We start from the raw sequence: 11250 nt of genomic DNA on the forward strand, positions 1-11250 counted from the left end.
CAGCCTTTTTTTTTTTTTTTTTTCATTTATTGTTTAGCGATGGGGCTTTACTAAATTGCTCAGGGCCTCATTCAGTTGCTGAGGCTGTTTTTTGTTTTTTTGGTTTTTTTGGTTTTTTTTTTTTTTTAAGTAAAAAGGAGTTTACTTCTTTGCTAGTAAAGGAGACTGAGACTGGCTTTGAACTTGCAATTTTCCTGTCTCAGCCTCCTGAGCCACTGGGATTACAGGTGTGGGACACCCTGCCCAGCTCTATCCCCAAACTCTTAATGATGGATCAGCATTGGAAACTGCATCTGACTTCACATTGCCTGGCATAAAGAGTTTAATACACTTAATGTTTGATCAATAAAATTTAAACCGAGCTGGGGGTGCAGCAGTGGTAGAGCACTTCCTGGGTATGCCAGGGCCTGAATTTGATAACCCACACAGGAAAAAAAAAAAGAAAAGTGAAAAGACTTTAATAAAAGACCATTCTAGCCCGGCAAGGTAGCACATGTCTGTAATCCCTGCTACTCAGGAGGCTAAGGAGAGGAGAATCGAGGAGTTCAAGAACTGCTTGGGCAACTTAATGAAACCCTGACTCAAAATAAAATTTTAAGTCTGGGGATGTAGGTCAGTGGCAGAGCACACATGAGGCCCTAGGTTCAATCCTTAGTGCTACCAAAACAAAACAAAAAAGGAAAAGCCACAAACCTCACAATTTTTTTTTAAGGACTTATGATATAAGGAGCACACTCCTACGTTCAAACCCTCGCACCACCAAAAAAAAAAAAAAAAATCAATGATGCCTTAAATTAGTAGTATTTTCTAACATAAGGAGCCTTGAGGATCACACATGGCACCCCTTTGTTTTACAAATTTTAAAGTAAAGAACACTGACTTACTCAAAGCTTGCAGTACAGGCTTACAAGTTATTCTGAACTCTTTAAAAAATTATTCTCAAAGTAACAGGCTAACAAATGATATTGATCAGGTACCAAAATGAGAAAAATATCTGGTGATATTTTTTAAGTTGTTTGGAAACAAGTACGTGATCATGCTGCGCTCTCCAACAGCAATTAACTTTCTTTTATTAAAATGTCAGTTTAGGATATTTAGATTATGATAAACATTTACCATCAAAGTAAAATAATTTGGCCTTAGATTTCATTTAAACAGAAGAGTGAAAAATATTTATTTACATGAAAAGTTCCCCTCTTTTTGTTGTTAAGCCTCTTTCTTCCCCCTCTTTTGTACTAACGTTCTCAAATGCATGAGACAGAGGAACAATACCTCAATACAAGGGGCAGGCTTCCTGCCTACTAGTCAGTCATTATTCTTAAGACTTGAGAACTTTCAAAACACTGCTTGAGTTGCTTTGAAATTCCTCTTTCAGATTTTCCCTCCTTCGTGGAACATCTATTTAAAAGAATGACTTCAAAAATGTCTCACTGAACTCAATCAAAATTCTCTAAGCAAACTAAAAAAATGACAGCTTTAGATACAAAGGTTGGATGTAAATGCCTTTAAATTTGTCAAACACCAACCAAACATACAGGACAAAAAGTAAAGTATATTTCTGGCCAGGCATAGCTTTTTCTCATTCCATAGAAATTAACCTGTTTCTGAGAAATTCCATAGTTATAGATAAATTATCTCAAAGTTGAAGACCACAATATTACCAATACTTTTTTTAAAAATACCATTTAAAAATCTAAAGATCTCAAACTACATTAAGCCAAAAGGACTAACTCAATTATTACTGACTTCAAGACAGCTTCACACTAAAATGAAGTACACTCATTAATTTTAAAAAGTTGTCAGGAACAGAAAAAATTACCAGCAGCAATCACCTGAGAACCTGGAAAATTTCTCATTTCCTCTGACTGCATTCTGACAGTGGTACTACTTACTAATAAACATACTAAAACAATAAGGTTACTTGCAACATGGGGACGTGAGGTAGACAAATTATCTGCCCAGGTTAACATGGGTTCTTTCTTTTTCAAAGGCACAACATTAAAAATGAAAGATTCATGAGTAATGACTTGTCAAACTGTTACAATAAATAGAAATTTTTCCAAAACCTCTAATGTCTCTAACAAAAACAAAAAGACTATTTTAAACAATATTTGATAAAGCCTAGCCCAATATGGTGGTGCACGCCTGTAATCCCAGCCACTCAAAAGGCAGAGGCAGGAGGACTGCAAATTCAAGGTCAACCTGGGCAATTTAACAAGAACGTGTCTCAAAATTAAAATGAACTGCAGGTGTAGCTCAGTGGTAGAGCATCCCTGGGTTCAATCCCCAGCCACAAAAACTAAGTAAAAATTAAAAATAAAGCTTAATTCCAGTACAACAAAATAATTTAGCTAGTCCCCTGGCGTTTGTTATAATGGGATTTAAACTGTACACTCAACATTCAATTAACCATAAGGATTATCCTAATTGAGGATTATGCTGACTTCTGTGGTCCTTTCCTATCTATCCATCTACCACTCCAATTTAGCTGCCATAGCTACCAAAAGCAAAGCCCCAGGGAGCAGATTATCCGTTACTATGTGATACCCAGGCCAATATTCCTTTTTCATTACTATGTAGATAATAGAGAGTAAAATTTACTACTCTGGGAGGCTGAGGCAGGATAGCAAATTCAAGGCCAGCCTGGGCAATTTAGCAAGACTTTGTCTCAAAATAAAATAAAAATGGCTGGGAATGTACTTCAGTGATAAGAATTCTTCCCTAGCATGCTGAAGGCTATGGGTTCAATCCCCGGTGGGTGGGAGGTTGGTAGGGGGAGAAGGAAGGAAGGAAGGAAAAGAGAAAAAAAATTTAGTAATCTACTCAGCCTGGTTTCCAAAAAGAGCATCTCAGCTACATAACCCTTACTTATATATTTTAACCAAGGAAATCAAACATTACAACAGAATATCTTCAAGGAGATAATAGACAAAAAAATGTCACATCATTTTCTAGAACGTATCAATTAAAAAATTAACAAAGCTAGGCTCACTGGAACATGCCTGTAATTTCACCAACTCAGGAAACCAAGGCAAGAAGATATATAGTTTGATGTCAACCTGGAGAACTTAGTGAGACTCTGCCTCAAAAAGCAAAAAGAACTGGGGATGTAGCTCAGTGGTATAGCACCCCTGATTTCAATCCCCAGCACACAAAAAAAGAATTAACAGAAAAGGAAAAATAGAACACAGCTGTTTCTAACAAAAACTATGAAAATAGGAAAAGGACTAGGGATATAGCGATATGATGTAGCTCTGCAGTGGAACACTTGCCTAGCAGGCATAAGGCCCTACAGACCCAGCACAGGGGTAGAGGGACAATACAGGTTATGACACTGAACACTATGAAAAAAAGAAAAGACACTAGTACAAAACCTGTTCTACAATCAGGCTGAATTCCTTCCTCTGCCTCTAGGACAGAGAGTTTACTACACAGTTAAATAAACCTTTATTACTGCCCCCACTTTTATAAATTGACCTAGAGCAGCAAAAATTATCCTAAACTAAGCTAATGCTGACAAAATTAGAAACTGGCAATATGCTGTCTAATATTATTTAGTTTGTGACTAAACTGGCCTTTCTAGACAGTATAGGTCTTTCTTTTCTACTGCTATACATATTCTGGCCATTTTTCTGTTCCTTTAACAACTTACTACTAGATGGCAGAAAAGTTAATTCCATTATTTGTTAGGGGGTTGAAAATAAGGTTAGACAGTAAATAAACTGTAGTCTAAACCCAAAATAATCTCCCATAAACCCTCTCAGAAAAACAATAAAGATATTTACCCAGCAAACACTAACAAACTGATGAATAAGCCTCATTACAGCACATCTCCTCCTTCACCTTAACCGTTAAATGTTCATTTTATAATCCCACCATTCCAAAAAGCACTCATAAAAATGGAAGAAAATGCCAACATTAAACTGCAGCACTCATATCAAAACTATCCCTTAGAATCTAGTCACCTTTTTCTTCCAGTCTGCTGAACTTAAAAAAAAAAAAAAAAAAAAAATATCATATATTACCAATGCTAATTTTCTGCTCCCAGAGCTTCCACCACTAAATAATGCAAAAATGAAATATTCTATAATATACTATGGAGTATAATAAATTCAACTAAAATGATACAGGTATCTCTGCAGAGCTTAATGTAGGAGAAACTGTAGTCAACTTCTCAATAACCCACAACTCTGTTTTACTGGTCCCAGGAAGCATTAACAGAGAAACAACTGTATTAAATTGTTGCCAATTTGCTATATAGACAATCAGCCACTGGAGGCTACACTCATTGTAAACTTGCAACAAATTAGAAGTTTTCAAAAGTACTCTACATCCTCTGGTCAAGGTTTGAAATTATGTAGCTCAAAATTTTTTAAAAAGAAGTCCTATTGCCTGCCTGTAATGTCAGCTACCCCAAGGCTGAGGCATGAGAATAGTGAATATGAGACTCCCCCTTTTTTAAAAAATAAAATTTGAAGGATAGGGGTGGCTGGGAGTATTGCTCAATGCTCTGTAGCATCATAGTGTGAGAGGCCCTGGGATCTGAGTACTAGAGTACTAAAAAAGAAACAACATAAATGACTTTGGGACTTTTTTCTTAACCATTTAGGAATAGGACAATAGTAGGTTGCTGGGTTTTGTTTTGTTTTCCATCTTACCCTACTGTCCAAACTAAAAGATATTTTGAACATATCATACATTTTAGTTGTAGATGGACACAATACCTTTATTTTTTTAAAAAATGTGGTGCTAAGGATGGAACTCAGTGTCTCACATGTGCTAGGCAAGTGCTCTCTACCACTGAGCTACAACCCCCGACCTAGAGTATTTCTTTATTAAGTTGTTGATAGACCTTTTTTTTTTTTAATTCATTTATAGGTGGTGCTAAGCATCAAATCCAGTGCCTCACACAAACTAAACAAGCACTCTACCATTAAGCCATAACCCCAGCCCCCTATATTATTCTTTTAAAAATAAATTATTCTTTTTCAAAAATTACAGCAGGGCACAGTGGCATACACCTAAAATCCCAGCAACTCAGGAGGCTGAAACAGGAGAACCACAGTTTGAGGCCAGCTTCAGCAATTTAGGGAGATCATGTCTCAAAATAAAAAGGCCCAGGATGTAGTTCAGTAGTACAGTGCCACTAAGTTCAATGCCCAGTACCTGAAATAAACTATTTTTTTCTTTAGTGTAATGTCCCTGACATAGCAAAAAAAAAAAAAAAAAAAAAAAAAAAAATCTTATTTCAAAAGATAGTTGTCAAGAAGGCATTAGTGCTAGGTATGGTGGTTCACACCTACAATCCCAGCAACTTGGGCAATTGAAGCAGGATCATAAATTCCAAGCCAGCCTCAGCAACTCGGTAAGGCCCTAAGCAACTTCTCAAAATAAAAAACAGCCAGGCACAGTGGCACATGCCTATAATCCCAACCACTTAGGAGGCTGAGGCAGGAGGATCACAGGTTCAAGGCCAACAGCAGCAACTTAGTGAGGCACTAAGCAACTGAGAGACCTTGTCTCAAAATATAAAAATCAAAAAAATGAAAATAAATAAAAAGGGCTAGGGATGTGGCTCGGTGGTAAAGCGCCTCTTGGTTCAATCCCCAGTACCCCCCCCCCAAAAAAAAAAGCAAGAAGAAAGAAGGCATTAATTAGCAACCATTTCAAGAACTTTAATTTATACAACTCCTGAGGGGGAAAAAGATCTGGGGTTCAACAGTACACTCACTCTTTACTGAATAAATTCTTATTTGCTTGGGATGGGATTGCTTCACAGAAATAATTTTTTTTTTAAATAACTTATCTCTTTTTTTAAAGAGAGAATTTTTTAATATTTACTTTTTAGTTTTTCGGCGGACACAACATCTTTTTATTTGTATGTGATGCTGAGGATCCAACCCAGCGTTGCGCGCATGCCACCGCTTGAGCCACATCCCCAGCCAAGAATTAATTTTTATACCAGGCGAAATACACAATATAATTACTTTCAAAACATAGTGAAATTGAATGGGGTGTTGCTCAACAATACAGCACCTGCTTAGCATGTATTGTCCCTGGTTCAATCGCAGCACCCAAAAAAATATAGATAGATACACGCATAAGTTATGTAATGTTAATTCCTAATAACCTAGCTCTAATATCATTGAACTGTGATATCTAATATCAACAAACCGTGTTAATAAATTCTTAAAACAATATTCTAAAATGTATTAAAAATGGAAACTTTGTTGATTAAGCTGAACTTTGTATTTTAAAAGCCTCCATAGTTAAGGGATATTCTGGTAGAAGCAGTTCATATAACTGCTCTAGAAACAATTACAGCCCCCGACTTAGTCCACAATCCCCAACTCCAAAATCTACTTCTATATGCCAAAAGCTGGGATATGCCTCTTTTTGGTTTTTTGATGCTCATTGGACAACTAAGTCATTTCTACCAGTATAGAAAATCCCCTACAATTCAGGATCACAGGCAATTTAGATTACTACTCATTTAAATGCAGAACCTGAAGTAACCTCCAGTGACAGGAGCTATAGTGTTCAATATCATTTTACATTTTACAGAGGCTTTATCTTACATACAAACAATGACCCTAGTTGGGTTCTTCATCCTAAACACTCAAAGATTGTTATTTCTTTAAGATATGAGTAAATAAAGAAACACAGTAAGTTCAGAAGAACCTTTCTAATAGCTACCAACATTTTTAAAGACAATAAAAAGAAAACAGTGTTCCCACTACATTTCCCTTTCCTTCTGTTCATTTTATTTCCCCGCTTTGGGTATCCAACATGCTGTGTTTCAAATAAAAATTTTCAAATAATTAGCCTGAAAACCAAAGATAACTCTAGAAAATGATTAACAGTCACTGCCTCCGAAGGGGAATTATAGGGTTTGAAGGGAAAGAGATTGATTTCTCAATGTTTTTGTACTTATTCGGTTGTATATTATATGTCCAAATAAACTAACAGTAATTTGAAATTTTTTTAAAGAACAGTTCACGAACTTACAGGTTTCCATTAACACTTTAATTCAGGCAGTATTCGCTCAAGATCTGTTTTTTCCCCAATCATCTTTTAAACAACCTGCCGCAACAAAAACGCTTTCTTGCAGCCACATCAGTTAGTTGGAGCCGAGGGCAGGCATTTAAATCAAGGAGAGGCAGCAATCATACTCCACGCTACTACCCTCACTCATCTCATTCAACTCCGCTGAAAACCACTGCAGCAAGACAGCTGTTACGCGCCTTCCTGTTTCTTTACGGGCACAGGCTTAATAACAAAAACAGGTTGGCTTTGAGGCTCTGCTCAAAAACTGCAAAAAGGAAGTCTTGCCCGGGGTGGGGGGCAGTTTCGACTTGGAGCGAGTTTCACACGTTGCGTGTCATTCCGTCTGCGAGTCCTGAACTCCTCCTGCCAAGTGCGATTTCGAGATGCTCAGTCCCTCTCCTAACTGTTCCTCGGGTCCACTTTCCCCCCCCCCAGATGCCCTCCAAATGCCTGGGAAGCAACTAAGCCTCCCAACGCCCCACGGCCCCTTTTTAAGGCAAGTGCGAGTCACAAATTGAACCCACGAAACAAGGAAGCCTGGCCGCGAGGAGGGCAAAAGGTAACGAGGGTGGCCAACAATCGCAAGGCTGACCCCGCCAACTGCCCGCTGCCCAGCCTGCCGGCCAGGGCAGGGTAGGAAAACGCCTCCTCACTGAGGAAACTGCCCAGAACCTGCCCGAGCCCAAAATGGAAATTCCGCAGAAATTCCGTGCTCCGGTCCAGTCCGCCGCCGAGTGCGGGAGGCAGCGCGCCGCGGGACCCGCCGACTCGGAGCGCGGCGGGAGGGCGGGCGGGGGTCTGCGCGGCGCCCCGAGCCCGGCGGCCGCGGCGGGCGGAGGAGGGGCGCGGAGCCCCGGGCGCAGCCCAGCGCCGCCAGGGCGGCAGGAGGACAAAACTTTGGGACCCCCAACTCCGCGGCGACCCTCGACGCGGGGACCCGCATCCGCCCCGCCCGGGCTCCCGTCCGCCGGCGCGGGCTGCGGAGGCTGAGGGAACGGCGTGGCCCCGAGCTGCCCGGCGCGCCCCTCCGCGCCCCTCCGGAGCCCGAGCTCGAGCCGCGGCTCGCGACAGCCCGGGCGCCGCGCCCTCTGCCCCCGCCTCGCACCCACCCTTCGCCGGCCGCCGCCTCCTTTATCTCCACTCACCTCCCGCCGCCATTTTCCTCGCAGCTCAGCTTTAAGTCGGAAACTAGCCGCTCAGCCCGCAGCCACCGCCACCGACTCCGCCGCGGCCGCCGCCGTCGCTGTGAGGGGCTGAGGCGGCAGCCGCTGGAGCCGCGGCGCGGGGGCCGCTGGGATATGTAGTCCCGCGGCCACGCCCAGCACTACCGGTCCCAGGGGGCCTTGCGCGCCCCGCCAGGGCGTCCGCGGCGGAGGGCGTGGCCGCGCAGTACCCCGCGGCGGCCTTCGCCTCCCCGGCCTCCCGGAGCCGGTGAGAGCTCGGGAGAGCTGGAGTGCAACCCTCGCCCAGCCCTGGGTGTTTTTCATGCTTGCCTTCATCCACTGGCGTCTTACATTTATGGAGGGTTTGTCGTATGCAAAACACGGGTCCTCAGAATCAGCATCCCTGGAGACCCTCATTTTGCAGATGAGCAAACCGAGGCACCAGGTCAGAACCCCAGAGGTGCCCGTCCGACGCCAGGCCATTGGGAGGAAGGTTGTTGGGCAACAGGATATTCACAGCATACTCAGTTCCTGAGTGGTATCCCTCCTAGGGTTTCTGATCTACGACAGGGAACAGCTGGCTTTACCGTGGAGAGGCAGACGCCACCTCAACCAAGGGACAGAGGGAACCTGGCGTCACCCGTAGCCTGGCAGTGTGTGTGTCTCCTGCTACCATGCAACAGGGAAGGCCCAGAAAGCATGATCCTACCTCTGAAGCGTGGTTAAAAAAAAAAAAAAAAAAAACTTAATCCAACTGTAAAAAATAATCATGGGGCCGGGGCTCAGAGGTAGAGCGCTCGTCTAGCGCTGCTGCGAGGCCCGGGTTCAATCCTCAGCACCACATCAAAATAAATAAAGGTGTCCAACTAAAAACTAAATATTATTTTAAAATCATACAAATCTGGAATATGGAACATTGTTTGACACAACTAGGCTAGACATTTAAAAATATCAAAGCATAAAAGAGGTGAAAAACAAATGCAATATGAGATTCGGTTCGACCCAGAATAATCTTTCTATGTAAAGAGATTTTGGGGAGGAATGTTTTGTTGTTGAGAGCGTTGTTTTGTTTTTTTTTTTTTTAATATTTTTAGTTGTAGGTGGACACAATACCTTTATTTTGATTATTTATTTTTATGTGGTGCTAGGGATGGAACCCAGGGCCTTGCACATGCTAGGCAAGCGCTCTGCCCCTGAGCCTCAGTCTCAGCCTGACTGAATTAGTATGAAATGTCTTAAGTGTGAATAAAATAATCTGGTAGCTCCACTGTCACCACCATCACCCCCCACACCCACACCCACCCCGGACTATTGCAGCAGCCTCTTCACCCATCTCCTTTTTCCATCCTAACCCTCCTGGAGTCCGTCCTCCATACAGCATCAAGAAGGACCCTGTAAAAACCAACTCTGTCTGTGTTCCTACTCCATAATCTTGCAGTAACCCCGGAAGTACCACATAACCTGTCCCTCAACTCCCTTTCCTCCCCTGAGCTCTTTGGCCACTTCTCTTCCACTCACTACTGTACCCAGGGAAACGGGAACCCTCCAGGGTCTCCAATATGCTTAACCCACTCCAGCCTCAGGGACCTTACTTGCTGTTTTTCCTGCCTAAAACCTAAATGACCCACTCCCTCTTCTCCCCTTGAACACTGTCCACATGTCACTCCTCCGTGAGAGGCTTTTCCATAATTGCTGTATTTTACGTTCTTGCCCACTTGGACCCCAGCTTTCCCTGCCTTCTTCCCTGATTTGTTCCTCTCCAAGGTACCTTTCATCAGTAGGAGCACCATGTATCTGTGCTTACCTGTTATTTAATATCTTCTCTCCTCAAATCAAAGCTCCATGAAGGGAAAGTCTCCTCTCCTTCCCTGATGTCCCTTCAACACCCCCTGCAGAGCTCACCAATACCAGGTGTTCAGGCGCTGTTTGCTGCATGGCTGGGTGTTGGTGGCAATAGCCTAGAATCCCAGCTACTTGAGAGACTGAGGCAGGAGGTGGCAGGTACAAGACCAGCCTCAGCAACTAATGAAGACCCTGTCTACAAATAAAAGTTCTTCTTTTTCTTGAGTGTTGGGGTTGTAGCTCAGTGGTGGAGTGCAATATACATGTATGTATGTACTGTAAGGATGAATTCACTCCCTTACGAAACTCGAGTAATCAGTAAATACTGTATTAGGTACAGAGAATGCAGAGATGGAAACTAGACTTCAGACCCACATGGCCTTTCACCTGGGCAACTGCAACTGCCTCCCAGCCACTCAGGCTTCTTGCTTTTCTCATCGGCCCTCTGCAGCCATTTCTCACTAGGTAACAGAGGGATCTTTGTAAAATTATATATTAAGACACATCACCTCCAACTTGAACACCTTCCAATGGCATCCCATAAATTGTGGAATAAAACCCAGACCCTCACTGAGCTTTCTTGATCTCAAACAATATATCTTACCCGTTTCCACCCAGGCCAGACACCAACTTCTGCCTGGGTCTAGCATACTCCTGCCTCAGGAGCTTTGTGCTATTCCCTTTGTCTAGAATTTCCTTTCCTCCTGACTTGTTCCCTGTTTTTTTGTTTTGTTTTGTTTTCTTTTTTTTTTTTTGAGAATTTTAATATTTATTTTTTAGTTATCGGCGGGCACAATGTCTTTGTTTGTATGTGGTGCTGAGGATTGAACCCGGGCCGCACGCATGCCAGGCGAGCGCGCTACCACTTGAGCCACATCCCCAGCCCATTGTTCCCTGTTTTTATCCAGGTATCTGATGCAGTGCCTCCTCAGGTAGAACTTACACAGCTCTACACAGAGCCTGGTGTGGTGGTGCTTGCCTGTAACCCCAGAGACTCGGAGGTTGGGACAGGAGGATGGCAAGTTCAAGGTCAGCCTGGGCAAATTAGTGAGACCCTGTCTCAAAAGGCAAGAAAAAGGGTTGGGGGTGTGGCTCGGTGCTAAAGCACCTGTGAATTCAATCCTCAGTACCCACCCCCCCAAGAAGAAAAGATCAATTTACGATTCAAATGCACTATATATATGTGGAGAAAATACAC

At 42.7% G+C, this 11250-nt stretch overlaps 1 protein-coding gene across 7 annotated transcripts in view; it reads right to left on the minus strand.

Moving 5' to 3' along the window:
• Nucleotides 1-8299, minus strand: part of Ncoa3 (nuclear receptor coactivator 3) — a 126147-nt gene extending 117848 nt beyond the window's left edge. For all 7 annotated transcript variants that reach the window (XM_077109201.1, XM_077109199.1, XM_077109202.1 and 4 more), the window contains exon 1: nt 8193-8299. The gene's annotated coding sequence lies outside the window, so the exon portion shown is untranslated. The remainder of the gene's footprint in view (nt 1-8192) is intronic.
• Between the last annotated feature and the right edge of the window lie 2951 nt (nt 8300-11250).

The sequence above is a fragment of the Callospermophilus lateralis genome, chromosome 3, assembly GCF_048772815.1.
Source record: "Callospermophilus lateralis isolate mCalLat2 chromosome 3, mCalLat2.hap1, whole genome shotgun sequence".
Lineage (NCBI taxonomy): Eukaryota > Metazoa > Chordata > Mammalia > Rodentia > Sciuridae > Callospermophilus > Callospermophilus lateralis.